A 24,827-nucleotide genomic window follows, 5' to 3' on the forward strand; every position below is an offset into this window, starting at 1 on the left:
TTCAGATATACAAGTACATACCCAGTGATCATAAACAGTATTTATTTTTCTTTATGGGAGTACCTGAAACACCCAAACCACACATAAAGCAGCAATTTATTTCTCTGAGGAGCATTTAAAATACCTGTTCTTTCATGGATTACCTGTGTGAGCGGATGAACTTAAACCACTAAAGAGTTGATTCTGAGCCAAATTTTCAATGGATATTAAAAAAGATGAACACATACCTAGGAAAGTGAGCATTGCCACATGAGGCAAATGCATGCAAATGAAGATATCCAAGTACAATGGCCATAAAGCGTTGATGAAAGGTATTTTATTGACACCGAAGTAACCTTGTTGAATTGCAAATTTGGACTTCATTTCCTTTTCTGTAACCACTGCAAAAGCAAAGAAAGGATCTGATTTCCTGGAAGCAGGTTTGTCTTATCTGTTAATATATAGTCCTACCTTTTACGTTGGGCCAATATATTTATATGCCCTTGGCTGGCATAATTTAGGACAAAAAGAAGGAGATATCTTGATTTTTCAGAGAGAAGCAGCTATTTTGAGGACAGAATCTAGGAAAGTATTTTGTCATTTCTTTAAAGAAAATGTTAAAACAAATCACGTCTAGTCACAGTATTAGCAAATTGCCCTTCCATTAGAGGGAATTAGAGTACCAAAACATTTAATACATGGTTTCCTATAGGAAGTTTGCCTTGTAGGGTTTTGTAGAAAGAGAGACAGCCAAGTTGAAGTTAGCTAGGGTGTTATATTCCTAATGGTGGGAACTTCAGGAAATACTAAGTAGTGCATGAGCTTGATTACAAATTTGAAAGTGACTGAGCTTAGAAACAAGGCAGCGTGTGGCAGCGATGGCTTGGAAAATCCTGATGACTGCTTCAGCTCAGGCTGCAGCAGCATCTGCCTGAGTCTGCCTCTGCCTGGTGGTGCCTGTGTGTCTGTGAGGGAGCTCACAAGCTCTCCTGGTGCCTGTGGTGAGGCTGGTTCCAAGGCTGTGCTCATGTGCTGCCATTTCATAGCTACACAACACTTAGCTGCACTAAGGTCCCATTGTTTCTCCAGTCATGCAGACTCACTTTGGAAGACTCACTTGGGGAGCTTCTGAAACTTTTACCTTAAGTCTCTTTGTGACACCATGAAAAAGTGAGAGTGGACAAAAACACCTGTGTAAAATAAAAATAAACTTATTCAATATTTGAAATTTCAGTGGAACTGCTGCTCTGCTCAGAGATAGCATTGTGCTCTCAAGTGCTAGCATCTCATTTTTAACACAGAGCTGGCAAAATCTCATTCTGAAATCACAGTACGTCTTTCATGAGTTGTAAAATATGGGAAAATGAAGCACAGTCAAACCTTCCCTCCACTAAGTAACAATGTAAATTATGAAAAAGCCCTCACACAAACAACAAACAGAGTCTTCTTAACCCAGCTGACTTTCCTGGTTTGTGCCCTGCGTTCTTGCCTTTCCTTAGCTGTCACTACATCTCGCCCCCTGTAAGCAGCTCAGTCTCATTAAAAGCAATGTGGTGAAACTAGCCACATCATTATGCCCACTTAGACGGGGCTCTTGTAGCCAGCACTTACCGTCCATAATAGCTGCCACTTAGGGCTTGTGAACCCCCCATTGGCATCTTCCTCCTGGTTTGTTGGTTGCTTTTTTTTTTTCTTTTTTTTCCCTGTGTCTTACTTTGAAATTTACATGTCCTCGGAACAAATAAAATTCACAACAACAAACTAATTAATGGATTCCAGTTTTGACAGCTACAAGAAGACAGATGAGAAAGTAACATGCTTCTGGCAGCGTGTTATCAATTGGGAGGCACCAGTGCATCGCCTCTATGTGGTACAGTGAGCTGGAACCGACACTGACAGATGACACAGCCCTTGACAGTGAAGCCTGTAGGAGCTGACAGCTCCACTTGCACTCAGGCAGGTCCACGCTCGGCACTGCAACTGAACCAGCTTGATGTGCAGAATATGCTTGCTTTTATCTTCCCCCCGCTGTACAGTGGGCAGGCTGAGCAGCACTGTCAGGTGGAGCCCAGGACCTACCTTAGAAAGTTAAAACTGTGACAAGTGCTAAGATTTTACCAGTCTAAATATATTAAATCAGTTGATAAGTATCATTATCTTCCAGCCAGTGCCTTCTCCTTTTTGGAAGCTTCCTGGTCAGTAGGGCTGCAGGAGCTTGGCATCCTACAGACTGGTGGGTGTCTCTGGTACTGAGAGACTTGCTGAGCAAGCCTCTGTCACAGCTGAGCACTCTGAGCCTTCCTCTGTCACACAGATTCTCCATGTGGAAGAAGGGCTGAACACACACTCCTGCCTTTCTTTCAGGTGGATCTCCCTTCCTTGGGCAGCTGTCTTCCTTCACAGAACCATAGGAGCTTGTGTCTTTGGGCCTATTGCCCCTCTGCCAAATTTGGTCAGAACCAGCCAAAGTTCTGATGGTTCTTACGTTCTGATGGTGCTGGGGTGTGAAGAGAGGGTGTGGATGCACATGCAATTACAAAACACAACAACATTGACCTAATTTCCTTTGAAAACAAGGGTAATACAGCATGGGTAGAGTTTCTTCACACTATACATTCAAGACGTATATCTACAGTCTTCAGATAAGATTGAGTCTGACTGTAGAGGCCCTGGCAGCCTTATCTGATTCTTCCCTAAGGGGACAGGGATGCTAGAGGCACATGGCTAACTGCTCCATGCTGTGGTGAATTACAACCCTACATCAGGTATCTCTTCAGAGATTGCTATGATAGATATTTGTTCCAGTCCTCCTCTCTTAGTATATGTAGATGAGCTTAGGAAGAGACTGTATGCTTTTAAGGGAACAGAATATAGAAATCAGTATATTCTGATGTATTTAAGAGTATATTATCTTAATAAAGAAACAATCTGGTCAAATTAGTTTGAAGCCTAGACCTTCAAGATGCTTTCTTTTCTTCATCTCAAATGCTGTAATTTTTCCTGATGACATTACAGAGGAACTCAGAGCCCTATTAACAGAAAAATCCAAGTTTTATGGCTCCAGAGAGGGGATTTATTGCAGCCAACACATCTCTCTCCCTTGCTCCTTACAGCTCCATGTGGCCCTTCTGCCTGCTTCCCTCCTGTTCATTACAGTCTCCTTTGGCCCTCGAGAGCAGCTGCCAGTGCTCCCTTGGCCTCACGCCGGGGTGACACAAGCAATAACGCCGGCAGAAGCCGGAGTGGCACTGGGCATACTTGTCCGCATTCAGCAGCTGTCAGCGGCGGCTGTTTGAAAGATAGATGGGGCTTTCTATGGCTTTGTTTGTGCACATGTGCCTCAGAATACAGCCCTGAACTAGAGGGAACATAATTCCACTGGCTTCACTGGGACTATTCGTATCCTTAATATTATGCTCATGTTTTAGGGACTTTGTTGAATCGGGACCCGAATTTGTGAAATTTGTGTTGTGTGCACATTTGCCTGGAGTTCTCTGCACGGCAGCTACCCATGCATGCTGTCATTTCAGCTACTCCAGAGCTTGGTAGTACTATGTAACAGGAGGTACATTTCACACAGTCTGTTTTCAACTGATTTAAAGTGTAAGAAGAAAAAAAAGTTCATTAAAAATTGGTCTATAAAAAGACAACTAGGCAATGTTTTTTCAAGTGCTTTTCTCTGTGAAGCTTTATGAGGACACAATTGAGATTGAGTTAATTTTTCCAGATATTTATACTTTTGCTTAGTGATGCACATCTAGGTGATGTATAAAAATAGATGTATAAAAACACTTCCTGGTGGAAGTGTTAAGAAAAAATTGTTAGCTCAGCCAAGGCAATGTGTTGGGGGGCAGTACTGCAGGTGCTGACAGCTCAAGTCAGGCTGGTCATGTAGGGCTGAAAGGTTTTCTTTGACATCACAGTAGCAATGCTATAAGTATGTTTGAGCAGAGAGTTATTGCCAAGTTCCTGCTTTCAAGATCCAACATCTACCTGAAAATTTACCTTTTAGAAAGAAATTCAAGTGTTTCTTCTCAGCCAAAGCCAGTTTAGAATGGACAGAATATAGAGAACCAGTGATCTTCACCCTAAAATTCTTCTCATAAGCAAAAACCCATCAACTTTCCTGAATCCAGATATACAAACATGCATGTTGCAGCAGACAATTTTTTAAAAGAAAAACTTTCTAGAAACGATGAGCTAAAGATATGTCGTTCTTTGTTCTGTATTTCATACCAATGAAAACTAATTTTATATAAGCAAATAAAAAATGTCACGGGTGTGCTTAATTTTCAGATATTGCAAAACCCCCCAAACCTCTCTGGGGATAAAAATATCTTATTCATACTGCTCCTGATTTAAGAAAAATCTTCCCAAGCACAGAACAAACATTCCATAGGTGCTTAACAGTGCTACAACTGAGTGCCCTGGGTGGTCAGCTGCAAAGGTCAATAGAAAAAGCTATTTAGAAATCAGGCCCTCACTTCAGTCCCTCCAATATGAAATTGAGCAGTGAATTCACTACCTTCCACAATGCACCTTGGAGCAAGAATCTAAGGTGTTTGACTAATCAGAACCAAATATATTGTCCTTCAGGAGTTCTTCTTCTTTGAGGATTTTTGAGTCTCTATTGGTTGTGAGAATCACATCCTTACACACTTACAAAACAAAGAAGGATCACTGAACAGGCAATTTGTGAACTCTGCCCATCTAGGTTAGGAGCTGAATCCAAATTCCAGCTAGATCCAGATGAAATATTTATGAGTATGCATAGATAGATATTTACAGAGAGAGACATGGATATAGACAAATTCAGATTATCTGTTTTTCTCCTACATGATCAGATTGTTACTGGATTGCTCGCTTAGATATATTTTAAATAGCTTGCATTTATATTCATGGTGTTGCACATATCTGTGTTCTTGCTGTTTTAGATAGATTTTAAAATATCATACTGAAATTTTGTGGAGCCTGATAAAGTTGGGTAGAAAACTTTCTTAAACAGAATAAAATTGTACTATCTAACATCATACAAGGCTATCCAAGATACTCTTTAACTCCTTTAATTACAACATGGAGCATGCAGTTCTTTTTCTTTGACATTTTTTGAGCAAATTCTCTTCAAAAACCTTCATCATTTTTATCTATAGCTCAAGAATACATGCAGTATTTCTTTACAGCCTTGTTTATCAAGAAAATCTCAAGCAGGGGAAACGATGGTGAGCCAAATTTTCCTGTGGTTTATGCAGGGAAACTCACTGACTTCATGAAGACTCTTGTAATGTATAGTGCTAGAGCATGACTCCTCTGATGTATCCACATTATGGAAATTAAAAAAACATACTTAAAATTTTTAGCTGACTATGGACTGTGGTACCATCAGCATGAAAAACAGTGCATTTTGCATTAAGAAAAAAAAGTTGAATTTTGTTTCATGACATTTTTCTTCCATTGACCCCTGCATTTAGATAGGTAAATGTAGTGGTGTCTCTGCCTTGTACCTTGATCCTATTTCAAAGCCATTCATGGAAGAGAAATCCACCAATGGCTGTGAAAAACCAAACACTCTCTCTGGTTCAGAAAGCCTCTGAGATGACAATTTGTGGTTGCTAAGAGAGTATTTTTGGGAAATATCATTTTGTGTTTTCTATATTCTCATACTTTTTTGTAGCCATCTGCCCTCCAATCTGCTGAAAAAATTGTCTTGGGCTAGATGGCCCTTATATTCATTAGATTCAAAGAAGATAGAAGCAGACCAGTTAAAATTCTAAAGGTTGTTTCATAAGCAGGAACATTTGCTGATTTCAGAGTGCTTTAGGTACTGCTAATGACATTTTTCTCTTTTCTAATGACCAGGCTGGCCAAGCATAATTTACCTTTAGCGACTCCATTCTGTGCACAGATTTTCTGCTGTGGCACTGGAAAGAAATGGGGAGCTGAGAATGGTGACAGCAGCAAGGGGAAAAGAGTTTTATTCCTTTGAGACCACTAAATACTAAATAAGAAACTAGAACTCTTGTGTTGTGTTTTGGGTTTTTTTTGGGGTTTTTTTGGATATATATAATGGCTTTTTAGGTGAAGTGAAGAAAAGATTCTCCAGTGGATACATTATCAGGGCTGAGATACAGGACATGTAGCTTCAGTTTCTTCTCTGTCCCAGCAACTTTCATAGGAATCAAACTGTACTACTGAATGAATGAAGAGCAAAGAAGGGCCCCAGTTATGCACCCTCTAAATTGCCTTCCCACTGTTGGCTCTGCTTGGGGTCACTGCAGGCAAGTAATTCACAGACAAGGTACTTCCTGATTGGATTCACCCTCAGGTCTGTTCTTGAAAGGCAGGATGGAAGATTTTGCACTCAGTTTTGTAAAAACACAGCTCTAGTGAGCTGCAGCACAAGTTCCATATTAATCCAGTAGTTCAAACTGAAGAAATACATGGAGGAAGTAATGACTATATCTAAGATGTGCAGAGATGCTGCTTGGCCCTGAAGACACCCAGGTGGATGATCTGGAAAGAGATGAGAGGAGTATCTCCTTCTACTTTTCTCCCTGAGAAATCTGAGTCAGCAGCTGTCTTTAGCAAGATTTTTTAATGAGCTAGATTAACACCTGGAAACTCTAAGAACTACTGTAAACTCAGTAAACAATAACAATGAGTTTAGCTTTTTGATAAAGTAGTTCTGGTAGGAAGAACAAGACTTTCCATTATACTTCCTGAATGGGATGCCTTTAAAGGATGGCTCATCAGAAATGCATACAGCAATCCTGTTTCAAGACATTCTCAAGAATTCCCTTAATTAGCCATCCATGTTTACTGTACTTATTCATCATAATATGTGCAGTGTTATATTTGCTATCTGTAATCTCTTTGTTGGTTTTGATTCTTCTGAAATGCATTTTCCCCCCTCCAATGAAAAATACCAAAAGAGCTTTCATTCAAGAAAATATGCTTGGCATCCAAAAGTTTGGGATATGTGGGAGTCACATCCTTTTCTACAGTTTCCTTTAGTACAGTGGGAGTTTAACTCCTTTCTGTCTCCAGCAAAATTAAGTCAAGCTTAGGAACTTGTAGTGTAGACGCTCAGTGCAGGGGGAAGGGTTCAAGGGAAAGTCCAGCAGCTGCTGCTCTCCTGGAAAGAGGGCAGATGAGAGGGAGAGGGAAAGGGAAGAAGCTCTATTTGTGCTCACAGTGGTGTGTCCCAGAAAGGCAGAGCACCACTCTTACCACTGCAAAACAGCTGTACAGTAGCTATAATTTTGGTGTTAGATAGGGAGCAATCCCTGGAAGCACTTAGGTTTCTGAGGATGGAGGGCTCCGCAGGCTTAACAGGTTGCATTTTCAGTTGTTATAGATCTAAAGGATAAGGCATAATATCTCTATGTTAAGCTTTTTGCATAGCTCCTCTTTATTTTCCAGTATTTCTCCAACTCCAGAGTCAGGTTAATGGCTGGAGAGGCTGATGTGGAAGTACTGGGTATTTGGACTGGAATAAAAAGAAACAATATTGTGATTTTGTTACCTTCTTAATTTTGGGTAGTCTGGGTGCCACAGGGGCTCTTCCACTCCCTGCCATCTGTAGCTGTTCTGCTTTGACAACCTTGAGTACTGGCTATGGTTTGCGCCACTTATGCACAGTTTGCACATGAAATACATTTTCTCCCACTCATGAGCCACCATCTCCTTCTCTTCACTACATTTGTTGATCTGAGACTATAGGACACAGACATAAGAGCAGGAATGTAGGATGTAGATTCTGCAGCACTAGAAAATGTAGATTCTGCAGCACTAGTAAACTGGCTTAGCATCCTACCAAGGCCTGGACTGCATAGAAGCAAGGAAGCTGTAATGCTCTTTATCAGGGCCTCTGAGAACACTTGCCCTGTGGCAAAGGCACAGCCGTGGGGCCGATTTACTCTTTCTGCACTGGGGAATTGCCAGGGATCATTACAGGAGGGACATAAAAGAAGGAAGGATCTGGCTTCCTGACAAAGAGATTTCAGGCCAAATGACTCACCTCTGGAGGAGTCAGACAGTTTTTCAGAGGACATGACTTAGAAGGAAATTCAGTAGCTGGGATTTATTTATTGTTCAGGGCCTGTTGAGCTTTTTTTAGCTCTTAAGCAGTAAATCTGCATACGCAAAGAACACAGACTTCAGAGTCATGAGGTCTGAGCACAGTCTTCATAAATGGTCACTTGTTGTGGCTTACCCACAAAAGAAGAGAAAGCAGGTTTTTAGCATCTTATTGTTGCCCAGATCATAAGACCCTGGTGCTTGTTTATGTGACGATAGCAAGCTGAGCATTTGCCTCTGGTTATAAACACATCATTTGTGAAAGCATCCATCCTGGAAGATAGAAGCTTGCTTCTTATGAGAAATGTATTTTTTTTCCCCTCAGGTCTCATTGAAGCTTTGCCAAAGAGCTCAAGTAGAGAGTGGTCTCACAAAACTGAGTCACCTAATGTACTTCAGTGTATTCCTGACTCTGACAGTTTCTAAATATGCTGCCAAAAAAGGGCCAGGGTGTTCAGGAAAGGACCACGCTGAACATCCAGTACAAACAGCCAGACACAGACCAAGGTGGAATACAATGGGCTAACTGGAGCATAACTCTAAAGTTGCATTACCTTGAAATCCTTTATATTTTGTGCAATAGTTTATACCTTAAGTATAAATTCTTAGTAACATTCTAGCATTTACTGCAGTATGAACCACATATGCCACATTAAACTGCTAATTTACCCCAGATATCACTGAAAACTAATTTTTTTAATTAAGTTTGTTTGCCTGTCTGAAACTGGGAATATTTTAAGATGTGACAGTTCTAATGAAAAGTTTACTTTTGCCATGTAACTAGTCCATCTCAAGAAGAACCTCACCAGTAAATTAAAAGGATAGGAAATGGCTTAAAATAAATTGATATTTATTTCCATTTGAGAAGTCATATAAAAATTTTGGTAGGCATTTTGTTATGTAACATTAGCATATTCAGAAGAATGTCTTTTACATGGGATAGAAAATTATTTGATATCTGCTCATGATAAATTTAGGGTCTGCTTCACTAAAATATGACTTGAAATGGTCTGAATTAAACTAAAAAACAACACTTCCAGACTGACAGCTTTTGGGTAGTTTGCAAGTCCATTTTTAATTTGCCAATTTTGCTACAGATAATATAGTTGCAAACAAATACATTTACAGGAAGATTTCTGTGTTTAGAGTTTTAAATTTACCAGTTAAAACCATGTCACAGCATTGGATAAAAAAAAATGTGGTATTTTTCTGTTGCATGGATGTTAATTGGGGTTTCCTTGTCACAATGAAGGGTTATACAGAAGGTGATCTGAAGAAACTTCTTATAAAACACATCCCAGTGCTTACAGACGGCACTTTTACTACTACTACTGGCCTGATTTACTCATTTCACTAGGCTTGCTTAATATTACTATGTTTGTCTGTTGTAAAAGCAACAGTCAGACATAATGTAGGAAGTCTCCTAATTAGATAGAAAAACATATGAAAGAAATTTAAAAAATATTTTCCTAATAAACTGCAGCTGCATTTTACAATTAAAAGGAGTTGCAATGTCTTAATGAGATAAATCATGTTGCTTGTCTAAGCACAACAAGGTGAGCTGGAAAAATAAAATACAACCTCTTCCTGTAAGTAGTTTTTGTACTGGGACCATACCTATTACCAGTTAGAACTGGGAGCAGCAGTGGAGGTTGACTGGGGAGATGTGAGGAAGGCACCATGTTCCCAAGAAGCTGAGGAATATGTAAATGGTCCTCTACATGCTATTTTCCTGCCAGCAGCAGTGTGCAGCACTTGGGAGACACCTATTCTACTACTCTGTCTAAATCAACTCTACTCAGGATGCTCCAGTTTTGTCAAAGCTAGAATTGTCAGTGTTTATGGACCTGAGGAAGGTTTAAGATACTTTTTTTTTAGAGTGGCAGACATGAGTTTAACTGGTATTTTGCTTGCACTAAGCCTCCAGCTGCTGTTCCAGAGGTGTGGAAATTGCTCATAGCCCTGCGAAGATGACTTAGATTCCACAGAATATTTAAAATAGCACAAAGTGCCTATATTTAGGTAACTAACTGAGACTCAAGTGTCCACACGGAGATCTCTACAGGTGAACAAGATTTACCTGATCTTCCTTTGTAACCTGTGGAGTTCTACTCTTTACAATCAACAGAGACTTGACTTTGTTCTTTGTGGTCCTCTGACAGTATTGACAAGGTCTCAACTTACTCGGATGAGAGCTTACATACCTGCCTCCTCACACCTATATCTGGAGTTGAACCCCACTCCAAATTCTGAGTTTTTTTGTTCTCATTGAGACGGGACATTTTTTTACTGCTGTTTAAATTGTGGTGATGTCTGAGATGTCTGCAGTTTGAGATTGATTAGATCATTAATTAACTCAACTTTAAAGTCTAGTTTAGGGGTGACAGAAGCAGAACATTCACCTGTGCCTCACTGGCAGGATGGTAACAGCATGAACAATTTACTACAGAAGACTACAGTGAGAAAACTGTGAGTTAAATATGAGTGTGCAGGTTCTCCTCCTGCTAATGTGTCCACTGCACTGCTCTGGAAAGCAGCAGTGCTTTTAACTGAGTGATTACTCTTCTTCATTGCAAGAGAGCAAGCTCCTCTCAGTCCGAAAGAACATGAGACTACAAGAAGGTGTAGAAAATATTCTTCACCTTGGTCATCTGTAAATGGGTCCAGCCAATTCTGTCTGTTCCTTAGCTCCATCTTCAAAATGGAATAGAAATTTAAGTAAAAACCCCCTATATATTGGTCAAAAAATGAATTATTAAGGGATTTCTTGATTTCCTTCTGATGTTGCACCCGAAAAATCAAAAAGGAGGATGAGAAATAGTCTATTTAAACTAGGTATTAACTATAGATTAGAGAAAGAGCAGGAAGAAATAAAAAATAACTGAACTAGACTGAACTTGAATGGTCTTGGCTGGGTGAAGAAGAAATGCCCATGGACAAATTTGGAAAGCTCAAAGATGGTGTTCAATTTATCTAAGTAACTTTGCTCACTTGGGTTCAGCTCACAAAGCTTGATGCTTAAATAGAATATATAGTCCCAGATTTGGATGTTGTAATGGGCAATTACCTTTGGGTGAATAAAAATGAGGCATATTTTGTTCATCCTGTTGCAAATACCTAAGAATGAAAAGTTGAGTTCTAAATATTTGCCTTCCTGACTCAGGACAATTATTAGACATTATATCTTAGGGAGTATGCTTTATGGCTTGCAAATAACAGTCATGTGTTTCAATGTATTTAATTTTACTGGCCTGACTTCCACATATTTTAAGAGCTGTCTACCTCTCCTTGGCAGCAGAAGAAATTTATCTTGCCAGAGGAATATAAAGGGCCTGTAAATGAAAATCAGGGCTCAGTTATTCTATTTCTGAATATCAAGGTCTCAGGTATTAGGCTGTTTGAGATTACTGTTACCTACCTGACCATAATGTGAAAGTGAAATCATGCAATGAAGAATGTGCTGGAATAAGTAAAATATTTCCCCCTTCTGTTGTTCTATTTTGTTTCCTTACAGTTAAGAGAAGCATAAAATGTGCAATTGAATCCTGTTTGCTTGATATTAAGATAATAATTTCATGCACATACTCATACAAACAATGCTGCAATGAAAACTGAATACATTCCTGCATCCTATGAAAACCTGTAGTAAATGGCCTTACTCTAAATTAACTAATAAAACTTTCCTAATTGTGCATGCTAAAAGGGTATAGGAGAATGATAGCAGGAAATTCCTTTTGCCTCATGCTATGGGTTTGAAAATACAGTGACATCATTCCCACTGCCAGGCACTAGAGGAGATCATAATGGGATATAATTGTTGCTTGCTCATTTGATTGAACTCCAAAACTATATCAAATAACACTTAATTATGCACTAGAATACCATTACAGAAGAGAACTCAGAACTGAGCACTCAATGCAAGCAGACCCATTTAATAATTACTAAACTCCTGTAGAAGCAAAGAGATAACTTGCTGCTAATTAGTCTGGAATTTTACGCTCACAATATCCTTAGTAAATCCAGTGAAAATTAGTTGGGAGCCTGAACATACAGTTTTACTATAGCTCCATCTGGTACGTGCCCTCCAATTACCCAGCACGTTGGCTGGCTGTTTGAGGGACACATTTGATATCTGGCCAAGTTTAAAGGTCTGCTGGAGGTAAAACAATGCCCACCCTTTTACAAGGGGATCATTGTTGCTCAACAATAAAGCTCTCTGGCTTATTTGAATGTCAACAATTCAGAAAAGTTGATGTTTGGAGCCATCAAATAAAATGTTTTTTGTGAAACAGTTTATTATTTCAGTGGTAATTATTTGAATCATTCATGGTAAAGGATGTTTGCTAATGAGAGCTTGGCTGCTGTAAATTCCAGGGAGACTGAATGCTCTTTGTGCTGACAAAAAGGCCCAAATCACTGGAGAGCGACTGACTGGACAAATCATTCATCTATGCAAATGCCAGCTGAAATGGTCAGATGCATTTATTACCCTGCTCATTATAGTAAACAAGGCAGAAATCGTGACTGGCAGTTATCAACTTGCCCTGAAGTGTGATTTGTTCTTCTACCACTATTTAAATGAGAGGAAGAAAGGCATGCCACCAGGGACTTTGTCGGTTTATAAAAGAGTAAATGTCACACAGCCCAGTGCTTAAAGACTTTTGATTGACAAATGTTTTATTTGACATATCAAACAATAATGGTTTTCATATCAAATAGTCCATATTTGTTAGCAGAAATTTAACCCCTGGAAGAGTGAGAACCGATTTTTCAGAATGCTCTGAATTCAGATGGAAAGTCAGATGTAAAAAGAAACTCTCTAACTGGGTGGACTGGAAAGAGAGTAGTGTGGAAAGATATTTTTAATGCAGGCTTCAAATGAACTGCTGTCTCAGTTGTTTCAAGAAAGCATCGCACATTGGCAAGGCTAATAGTATGTAATAGAAGGAAATAAGAGTGATTTATTGTTTTTTTTTTTCTTAAAGGAAATACAAGAGCCATTCAGGAGCTCTAAACAGGACCTGCCTCATCCTTAAACTATGTTCCTAGAACACTTATGCTTGGAATACGACAGGACATAGCCTGATTTGTTCAAAGAATGTATGAGTTTGATAATGAGAAATTTTACTGGAAAAAATGAAAACAAAAAGGAAGCAGAAGAACATAGATCAGAATTCTTATTTGTATAACAAGAGTGTAATTGCTGCTACCTTTTATTTTAACAAGCACAGGCTTGAAAAGGTGATCTGTCATTTTTGAATATGAACAAATTTTTATACAGGTGGCTCCAAGACCCTGTAAAAGTATTTGCAAAATTCCAAGTCCCTGGTATTAAATAAGAAAGAAATGACACATGATGCTTCATATAATTTGCAGATGATGTCTTTTCATGTTTGTTAGCTGGTGCAAGAACCAGATGGAAAAGCCTGTGTGCTCTATCCAAATGTGGACCTACACATTTTGTTTGAGAACAACCTCTTTCAGCTTTATAGAAGTGGGAGGAAAAATACTGAGCCAGATCCTTGAAACTTTCCATCCAGAAGAGTAAACTGGATCTCAGTAATGAGATCCTGAAACTGAAGAAAAATCAGAGATCATTAGGTATTGTAAGAGGAGAATAAAGTCCTTTGCTTGTGACTCTTGGGGGAAGGGGAAAAGGGGACACACACATGATCCTACCCACCTGTATCTTCTAACCAATGCATATTGTTAAACTGAGATTCTGCAATTCAGGTAGCCTGAAGGAGAAATGCTAAGTGGAAAAGAAGCAAGAAAGAGGGTATCAGAAAGATGCTTTGAATGATCTACGAAATAGAATGTGATTTTAATAATGGTATGAATATGAAAAATACTACCTATTACCGAGAATGATAGAGGGAGGAATTAAAAACAAATACTGTCTATATAATGCTTTACAGCACTTGTGAATCAAACATTAAGTGGTTCATTCTCTCATTAGCTCTGTGAAGTAACGTCATTAATCCTCCTTTGTGATGGGGGAGCATCTGCATACATAGATAAGTGATAGATATTTAAGGTCACTCAGCTGGCTGCAGCCGACCTGGGTGTTATTACCTAGAGCATTTGATCTCCATGTGTGTGCATAGCTATTACTGTAAGCAGGAGTATGTACAGACACATTTCTGACGTGCTGAAAATTAACTTGCACTGCACACCTCTGCTATCAACATTTAAAGGTTCCTACTTTTTAATGTCATAAAAAAGCACTTGTCATTGTGGTTATCACTACTGTCATTAGAAACACAGGTTTTTTCATTGCAACCTGAAATACTGATTCCTATTCCCAGTATCCTGTGTGCATGGAGGTAGGTCAGCCTGGTGCTTGAGAGTAAATACCCTTGGCTGATCAGGCTGTGCTGCCTTGCTTATGGAAAGAAAAATCATCCATAGATATCCTGAAACCACAAGGACAGATATACCTTGCAGACACAGGACTACAAAGACTCACCACAATGCAACAGTAGTTAGTATTTGATTTTGAGACATTGTGCAAGGATAACTGTCAGAACATAATTATTGCAAATGCAGGGAATGAAATATTCCCATTTTTTTCTAGTATGGCTTCTATTATTAGGGCTAAGTGCCCTCTTTTACTCTGATTGTAATACATTCTGGATACACATATTAAAAAATTAAAAGTAATCTGTTACTAGCATCTGCTTTGTAGGCATTTTGACATTACCCTCCTGTCTTGGGATACATCCAGCTCTTATTCATGGGAGTCCCTGCTCCTCCCCCCTCCTATGCCTTCATGTTCCCCTTTGATCATTCTCATTCTCCTGATTTCTGACTCGGTCTCTCAGAAGCTGGTGTGTTTAAATGCTCCCATTGGTCCCCCATTCCAGCTGCCATCCATCTCCTTCAGACCTGCCATGACATTCCAGAGTCGTTGCTTCTGCACATCTTGAGGGTGCTGTCACAAGGGGCTGATTTAACACAGTGGAAGAGGCAGACAAATGGTTAGCTGCAGACATAGGACAGGCCAAGGGAGCTTTGTAAAAGCTATAAATAGCTCTCTTGAGTTTCAAGATTTTGCAACTGAAGAAGGCAAGGTGCTAATGAGGCAGGGAGGAGCACCTGCTCTTCGATGACACTACTGGCCTCCACCTTCTCCACTGGAGAAAAAGTTAAAGGAGTTGATTAATATAGTTCAGGAAGGTTTCAGGATTAATTTTCAGGAATGTAAAGTAATCAACATTTTCTCAAGCAGTTAGTAGGTTCAGTCAATAACAATGCCACCTTCAGAACTATGTGCCCAGAATAAGCGACCATCAGGAAGCAAGGGACAAGACAACCCTCAGTCTAAAGGGTTATAATAATAGAATAGGGAAAAAAATTAATAAACAATGTTAAATATCTTTCATTAATGAGTACTGGAAGCTAACAGCAGGTAGCAAAAACCCCAACCCTGTTTATTCCAAGTAACTTAGTGTCCCCTGTGTGGAGGTGAGTGGGCTGCTCACACATAAGCAGTTTTCTGTGCATCCCAAAACCATGCAGGAGCTGCAGCTGTCATTGCAGCTTCATGCTTGGACTGGTGACCCCTAGCTATGTCCTCCAAACAGTAAGGAAAGCTTTTGATACAGGAACAGAGAAATCAACAGATTAAAAAACACCCCAAACCAACAGATTCAAAACAAACACCACTTTTCTTGAGAAACCGCTCTATTTAAAAACTAAGAATAAAATCACTCTGCCCTGAAAAGGATATTACAGTGTTCTTAGCAACTGCACACTGTTACCTTGTTTCTGGATAAACTAATTAATTGCATTACCAGTAACTCACTGACAAATTGCATGATATGCTGCAGGAAAAACCTCCAGGAAGAGGACCTACCTAAGATCTTCCTTATGCTACTTTATAATGGGTTAATTCCAGTCACTTCAAAGTGTAAAAATCAATACAGAAGTGGGCCAATTCTTTTACATATACTTGTAGTCAAAAACTATTGAATGGTCATAATTAGGGGAAGTCACTGGCACACGCACCTACCTATCAGCCTGAAACTGAAGGGACAATGGAGCAAATAAAACAAACTGTGAAGCTATTTCTACATTTAAAAATTGTTCCTTACACAGTCTAAGGTGTGTCCAATACAAAGATATTTTATCAGCCTTTTCATTATTCAGAATTCTTTCAACAATTGTATCCAAACCAACATAACCCTCGATTTCCATGAGAGCATGAATTCATGCTAATTGTACATTAATTCCCAGGATGAATAATTGAGGTAGCAGATGCAACAGCTCAAAAAATGAAACCTTGTTTAGTGCTTAAGTAACAAGGTATAAGCCTTATGTTGATCAAGAAAACTGTGCCTAGGTCTTCATTAACACACCAGCAATCAATGCACAGCTGATAAAATCAGAGACCATTCAGGTTTTAATGTGTGACCCTGTTGTGTTTGACTCAGCTTGAACATACCTGTAGTCTTTAAGTTTCTCAGTGCTTTTTATAGCTAGGAACCATCACCTCCCATTATGCTATAAAACCTCTCCAAAGCAATCATGATGTGTGGATGTAGAAAAGGAATTATTTTAAAATAATGCCTGGTTCTTCTTGTTTGGGATCAGCTAGCATTTATTCCCACTTTCCTGTATTTCTTCCTGACAGTGTTTAATGGAGAACTTACATGTGGATGTCCTGCCCATTACAATCCCTCTGCATACTAATATGACATCATGTTGTTTGATATTGCCTCCCATTAACCCTCTATTTATAAATATTACCTAGATCATGACCCTAGTTTATCAGTTAGGGAAACCAGCCAAATTCTTGAATGAAAATATGACTATTTCAAAAATTAGAAGGTTGCAAAATAGGAGATCACTAAATAAACTGACCCAATTCACTTTAAAAGCTTGCTTGTTTCTAACCAGCTGTGAGGTGGAAATAGAGTATCCAGCTTGCTAAGGTGGAAAATTCCAGTATAATTATTAGCCAAGAATGGAAAAACCCCAGACCCACCCACAGATTTTACATTCTGGTCATTTGAATGCCAACATGGTTCCCATGCATACTTCAGAAGCAACTTAGACCAGTTGTTTCTATTGCTGTAGCAAGTTCATTATTAAGCAGAGAATGCTTGGGTAAGACATTTGGCTGTGCACTGTGCTATTTTCTATTTTTACCATATCCACACTTAAGGGACTTTCACAAATTAAGGAGATCAGAAGTGTTTCCTGAGTGTGTGTGTCTGCACATATGGAATTTACAAGTACACATACACAGCATATGTTTTAGCTGTTGGTATAGCAGGCAAAGAAGGTGGATACAAGCTTCTAGTTAAAAGCTGAAGCTCATTAAGTCTTTCCTGAAACTGGCTGCTAAAAGCTTAGGTATTTAGGGAAGTGTCACTTTCTTTACTTACACATTATCTGCTCAAGACAAAAAGGACAAAGATCAGAACTAGAGACTTCTTGCCAGCTTTACACACCTGCCCTAGCAAGAGGAGCCCTCTTTCTCAATTCATTTCCCTAGTTTTCTCTACAGTCTGGAAAAATGCTTGAATGACAAGCTCAGATGGACAACCAGAAACCATTTATCCTCAGCTCTGAGGGGAGGATTATTTCTGCTGGCAAATTGACCTTATCTCTTTGAGAAGATAGCTTCCTTTTTTGTGCCCTTGCTTGTTGAACAGGACTCATTAGGTTAACCAAGAGGTCATTAGGTCATTAACTGCCCAAGCTGTGGTAGAGTTCCCATGACTTTTTAAAGCTTGCATACGTTGGACCTTCCAGACTTTCTTTCTAAAATTCAGGAATAGTTTTGTTTTAAAAGAAGGCAACAGAATAGGATGCTGAATTCTAATACATATTCTGAACTGTTCCATCACAAAATAAGCTTTTCAAAATGTTTTGTATATTCCCTCGTATCTCCCTTTTTAATAAAACACAGCAAGCACTATAACCTTAACTTTTATAGACACCTTTTCTTATATTGTCTTTTGATACATCAGTTTTACTTTTCATACATGTGGTATTCCTAGAAATGGAGAAAGATACTAAATAAGCATATGGTTTTACTGTTGGCATATTTATATTTACATGGCTGAAAGCAGCTTTTCTGCATCTGTGGATGTACATGCTCTTTCTGAAAGAAAACTTCTGCTTATCTGATGTATCATATCAGAAGCTTAAGACATCAGTTGCAAAGAACCACCTCCAGCTTCTGCATTCAGTGCTGCTGATAACAGTGCTAACATTGATCCAATCTGAACAGCAATAGGAACTTTACAGTAGTTTTCAATGTTTTCCAGGTTTCTAAGCCTTCAGTGGAATCCTCTTACTGTTTAGCATCTGTAAATCTTCAGCTCTGCTGGGTTCTGATTTGACTGATCATGCCATTGTGAAACGTGGCAGCAGTGGATGAACCACTCTTTTGTAGCCATAGAACACAGCTGACCTATAAAAAATATCTCTGGTCATATGAACATATTGTAGAGAGTTTAAAATAGTTGTGTGATGCTTGATGAGAGGATGACAATGTCTTTTTGTGAGGCTGAATGACATATCTCTATTGAAATCAATATGACTCAGTTGTGCAAACATTGAAGTACTGCACTGCAGCTGTATCTATTCCCCTGGGTTTTGTTCTGAAAAATGCAGTGTGGACATTATACACATCTATCTCAAACCTACCCATCCTCTGCTCCTTGCTTCCAGACAGTTCATACAGTCATTATACATTAAAATATTAAAGCACTGATAAATTTCTAAAGAAAAATTACTGTCATGATAAATGATACTTGAACTGATTAACAATTACTACCAATCAATATCATGTCTGATAAAACACTAATTGTCCTTCTAATTGTTAGAACTTTGTTTCCATCATGAAATTACAATGAGACATTGTTTAAATGTACCTTACAGCTCTCTTGTTATAAGGAAGGAATCAATTGTCCCTGTTCCTTGAGCGTACCTGCCTGTGATACCTTTCTGCACTGCTAGCAGGCTGCAAGGAAAGCCTACAGTAGAAACAGCCAGCAGTGCACCAGGAGCACTTACTTTTAGAAATTTGACATTCAGAAGGTTAAAGCAGCAAGTCTGGTTTGAAGAAAGTAGGTGCTTTGCCAGAATTGCCTCTGGGAAAATTTTTTATGGCATAGACACCTAGAGCATTTACTTGTCTGCTGGAAGAGAAAAATGGTGGTAGCCCAAGGGCTAAGGGAATTTCCTACTTATTCTTTCAATTGTTATTCAGGTTTCAATGTTACTGTATATCTTCCTAAAATGTTGTATAGGTTTTACAGCCCTGCTCTTAAATTTCAATTGAATGCAGGAACAAGCTGTGCAGTGTCAACACAAAAGCTTAATAAGATTGTATCTATCTCTGTCTCTTTAGATCCCTATATGAAGCCTATTGCTGGTTAAAATTAGCATATTATCCTTACTGGATCCTACTGTTGCTGACAAAGGACTCAGGTCTAAAACTTGTCTGAAGATTCTTGCACAACAACCTCCTTGTATACAGTAGATTTTGCTACCTCAGATTCCCTAATCCTCATTAAAAATCTCATAAAGACTTCAGTCAGCACATCCTTTCCATACTTTAGGATAACTGCTCATATTTCTGCAGCAAGACAAAAAGGAAAGAAGAAAGATGATTAACCATGATATGTCCAGGTAACATTGTATCTTGATAAATCAGGATTTTCTCACATTTTATGTTTTTTCTTAAGGCTTAATTACATATCATGTGGAGTATTTACACAGTAAGGGCAGTGCTTAGCCATTCAAATGCTGAATCTGTTACTGTCATATAATTTATAAATACATAAAATCATGTATACTAGGGACTTTAGGGGAGACAAAGCAAGACATCACCCTTGCTCAATGAATCTACAGCCTAAATTCTATGTGATCTACCAAGAACTAGTAACAAGCAGCAGCGACAGATGAAACACAGCAGTTGTTTAATAGCATATAAAATTTAAGCACATACTTGTACTGTGGCACATTCTTCTCTTTTATCTTTTGATAAAATCCAAGAAAATAAAGATACAATGCAGTAAATATGATCAACTACACAATAGAGCATTTTCATAGAATATAGCAGAGAAAGAGAGAATGTTACACAAAATATTGTTACATGGGAAAAAACCCCACAGGGAATAAAAAATTTCCTTTTGGAAAAAGAGTTCCAGCTAACATAACAGCCAAAGTAATTGTTAGGCCTGGCTCATGGGAACACCTACAAACTTACTCAGTCTCATTGACTTAGTACACTTTCTCTTCCATTTCAAAGAATATATGTAATTTCACATATCAAAAAGCAGTAATGCTGGTCCAAAAGGCAGTGAGATGTTTTCCACGCTGGGTTAATATCCTGGGATGCAGAGGAAGCCAGAAAGAACAATTCACACCAGTGGCAATGGTGTTATGCATACACACTCAGTGCTGCTTTGCAGTTAGCACTTGGCTAAGTTTGTTGTATTAAAAATAACTCACTGATTAAAATGATTTCATTATTTTTAGGGTTCAGTTTAACACTTTCATATACAAAGCTTTGCAAAGTGATAACAAAATTCAGATAAGTTCCCTGCTGGGAGCAGGACCTGGTGACTTAAAAGTCAGCTACTTTCCTGCATGAATTGTTTACTTACAAAACATTTTCTCAAACAATATGTTAGAAATAGCAACACAGGCCTCCCTTGTTTGCAAACTTAACTAAAGCGTTAGCCTGTTTCCAGTGGGAGTTGTCTTCTAAGTGTTTGCACAAGGCTCAGGTAAGCTTCACTGCCTCCATCAGCAGATTCTTTGTTCTCACTACAAATCCCTCTGCTACATATGCTTTTCCAACAACCACTCTGCCTGGAAAAGTGGATCTGGACATCTTTTGTGAGTGCAGAATATAAACGAGCCTTTTACCTCCACAACCAATAGCTGCTGTGTGGGATCTTTACCTCCTCCTGTGGAAAGTTTCCCTCTGGACATTTTAATTGGTTATCACAGTGGTGCCTTGGGATGAGTTGAAGTACTTGACTGTGGACTCAAGGCCTAGTCACCTGTCTTGGGAGCCAAAAGTAATTGAAATGTCACCAGGCATATCACTCCTTTATGTGCCTTTGGTATACACACAGACATAACTTTTTATCCATGCCACTTACATGGCCTTTCTATGCTCTATGCCTATTTTTGAAATAACAATATTCCTACTGACTTCAGTTAAGATTTTCCCTCATGAGCAAGACATACCACTGGTTATAATAATGAGAAAAACCTGAAGAAGAAGCAGGATGCTGTTAAGACATGAATTTGGTGCTTACAAAGTTTGATTAACACAGAGAAGCCAAGGCTTACTCTTATGTTACAAACAGAAGGTTTCCTGTACTGCTTTACCAGTGTATTTCCTTTCAACACAGTGGACTATTTCTGGGATGTATTCTATGCCTAGTTTTACTGCTGATGTGGATATAGAAATATGTATAAAGTGCTCATGTGCCATATCTCACTGGAAATTATCTGTCAGCTCCAGATGTGTATAACTGTTGAATAAAAACAGATCATCAATTGATTTTTGCAAAGGCTGTGGAATGACAATTTGACAGTAATTTGGAGCACATCTTGAATGCACATAGCATGACTTTGAGACAGCAGCCTAGACAAAAAGTACACTGTCATCCAATGCCCTCTATCCCCTTCAATAAATACTAGTCTTCCTGCAGTTTTAAAATGCTACATGCCATTGGGCAGCCTCTGTGAATAATGATGGAGTTTGTTTTGTAATTTCTCTGGCTTGTTAAGGGTGTGTCCACACACAGCACATCCTTATTTTCTGTATGAAAGCTTGAGGATGGTCTATGTGAAGGAAGAGAGATGTGAGAGTGTCAAAGAGTGACAACTTCCATGTCCCTTGGGCACCTATCATAGGAGCAAAGGGGAGATGTTGGATCACCTGGAGGTATCCATGTCTCCCCATGATTTATAGAATAAGCCCAAAAGTACACTGTCATCCAATGCCCTCTATCCCCTTCAATAAATACTAGTCTTCCTGCAGTTTTAAAATGCTACATGCCATTGGGCAGCCTCTGTGAATAATGATGGAGTTTGTTTTGTAATTTCTCTGGCTTGTTAAGGGTGTGTCCACACACAGCACATCCTTATTTTCTGTATGAAAGCTTGAGGATGGTCTATGTGAAGAGAGATGTGAGAGTGACAAAGAGTGACAACTTCCATGTCCCTTGGGCACCTATCATAGGAGCAAAGGGGAGATGTTGGATCACCTGGAGGTATCCATGTCTCCCCATGATTTATAGAATAAGCCCAGCAGACCAGACCAAACACAGAACTTTGACAATGCTAAATTTAAGAGCAATCTGTTCCAGTTTCTGTGAGCTGGCAGATGAGTGGACTGAGAGGAAAACTCTTCATATCCATCTAGCTTTTGCACTGATACAGAATTCAACCTCCAACAACATTAAAACAAACAAAGGATAGGAACAATTTGGCCAAACACAGACCTCTGTACAGATGTCTCTTGCTTGCTTTCTCTTTATAGCTGACAATAGACAGAAATAGAAACCTTTGCATTCCTCTTCTTAGGTGACTGCTAATAGAAGGGGTTAGATAATTTGTTAAATTAACCAATTAAATTGGTTAGATAAATTGTGCATTCCAAGTATTCTACCTTTCTTCACTTACTTAATTTTAAAATGGAGGATAGCATGAGCGGTACAAAACCTAAAATGAAAGCAATAACGTAAACAAAATAAACTACAAAAACTCATTTTCATGCCTAACCCGTTTTCTGACTCACCAAACTTATTCATAGTCTTGTTTCCAATGTTATTTATTATTAAAGATTCAAACTTTGAGTTGGACACTCCCTGGGAAGGTGGTTATTGAAAGCACCTTTATAAATACTCTTGTAGCTTGCATCCAATTGTAAGACTGAGGTGAGCATAAATGATGCCAAAGGGCACTCTACATTGCTGTCACTGAAACCTGAAGAGTCTAGCTTCCTCTTCCATGGAAGCAGTGCCTTAAAACTGGGAGCTTGAATTGTTATTTTAAAATAGTACAGTGGTGTCTGAGGCACATAAAATGTGTCTATATGTGCATTTCTGCACGTGTGCACACAGGTGTGTGCAGGTGTATGAATCACCTAGAAGCTGGTCATCCTGGCATGTCCCTTGTGGAAATCAGGGTTGTGTGGTGGCTTGTCTGCCACTGCAGTTAGCAACCAAAATGTATTCTATACTAAACTTATAGATTTCTATATTTGAAATTTATTATAAATGCATAGAATTTATATTAAAGCATTATATAAAAAGCACCTTACATAGCAACTATTTGCATATTTTCTGGATTTTCAGAATTATATTTGACCACCTAGTAAAAGTCAGCAACTCTATTTTCTACTGCATCTGAACGATCCCAGGCACCAACTACCATGGAGCCTTGCTGGAGACCTGAGGAGACCAGATGGAGTGACAGCAATTTTAGTGATTACTGCAGAAGCTCTGACTGGAAGGGGTGGTGGGGAGAGAAAGTACTCAAGCACCAAATTAAATTACATGACACTTCCTTTGCAATAGGCCAGGTAGCAACCCAAGAGGCACCACAGTGTGCTGGAGTAAGTACTCACTAACATAAATTAAAAACAGGACTGCCCTTATGACATGCTAGGAACTCAAACATGACATTGAAAGCATAACTTGACTGGCCTGGGACTAGGGAAGACACACTGCCTGGTGAAAAGCTCTGTGAGAACCCAAGCCAGGGCTCATCCTGAGCGGGTGGGCTCATGGCACCCACCTCACCATGGCCTTCATGTCTGCACAGGTAACAAAACACAAAGCAGAGTGGGCCTGAGTCACAAACCACAACACCGCAATGATTCAACACCCTGGAGGGAAGGGATGCCCTCCAGAGGGACCCTGACACACTTGAGAGGTGGGCCAGTGTGAATCTTATAAAGTTCAGCAAAGCACAAGGTTTTCACCTGGATTGTGGCAATCCTGGACATACCCACATGTTGGGCGGAGAAGTGACTGAGAGCCACTCTGCGGAGAAAGACTTAGGTGTGATGGCGGGTGAAAAACTCAACATGAGACAGCAGAGTGCACTCACAGCCCAGAAAACCAATGGAGTCCTGGGCTGCATCAAAAGCAGTGTGGCCAGCAGCGTTAGGGAGGTGATTTCCCCCTCTACTCTGCTCTGGTGAGATCCCACCCGTAGTACTGCGTACAATTATGGTGTGCCCAGCGTAAGGAGGACATGAAAGTTTTGAAGCAAGTCCAGACTAGAGCATCTCCCCTATGAATGCTGAGCAAGTTGGGGCTGTTCAGCCTGGAGAAGAGATGGTTTCGTGGAGACCTCATGGCAACCTTCCAGTGTGCGAAGGGTCTGACAGGGAAACTGCAAAGACTCTGCATCTATCCGTGTTGTGATAGGACAAGGAGTAATGGGTACAAACTGAAAGAGGGGAACTTTATGTTACACATCAGGAAGAAATTCTTAACTGTGAGGACGGTGAGACACTGGAACAGGTTGTCCAGAGAACCTGTGGATGCCCCACCCCTGGCATTGTTCAAGGCCAGGTTGGATGGAGCTTTGAGCAACCTGGTCTACTGCTAGGGGTCCCGACCCATAGCAGTGGGGTTCAGGCTAGATGATCTTTAATTACCCTCGTAATTCCAGGATTCTCCTATCCCACAGGAAACCCCCCGCGCCCGCTGCCCGCCAGGCCCGCACGGGCCCGCCCCACGCCGGGGCTCGGGCAGGCGCAGCCGCCGGCCCCGCCC

The 24,827-nt window shown here is 39.6% G+C and overlaps 1 long non-coding RNA gene across 1 annotated transcript in view; it reads right to left on the minus strand.

The window, feature by feature from the left end:
• The window catches only part of LOC120511831, a 25,394-nt gene continuing 567 nt past the window's right edge, over nucleotides 1-24,827 (minus strand). Inside the window, exons 2-3 of the long non-coding RNA XR_005629845.1 lie at nucleotides 1,121-1,169; nucleotides 1-380 (exon numbers count right to left, since the gene is read on the minus strand). This is a non-coding gene — a long non-coding RNA (uncharacterized LOC120511831). The remainder of the gene's footprint in view (nucleotides 381-1,120; nucleotides 1,170-24,827) is intronic.

The sequence above is a fragment of the Passer montanus genome, unplaced genomic scaffold (assembly GCF_014805655.1).
Source record: "Passer montanus isolate IOZ18808 unplaced genomic scaffold, ASM1480565v1 scaffold11, whole genome shotgun sequence".
In the NCBI taxonomy this organism is placed as follows: domain Eukaryota; kingdom Metazoa; phylum Chordata; class Aves; order Passeriformes; family Passeridae; genus Passer; species Passer montanus.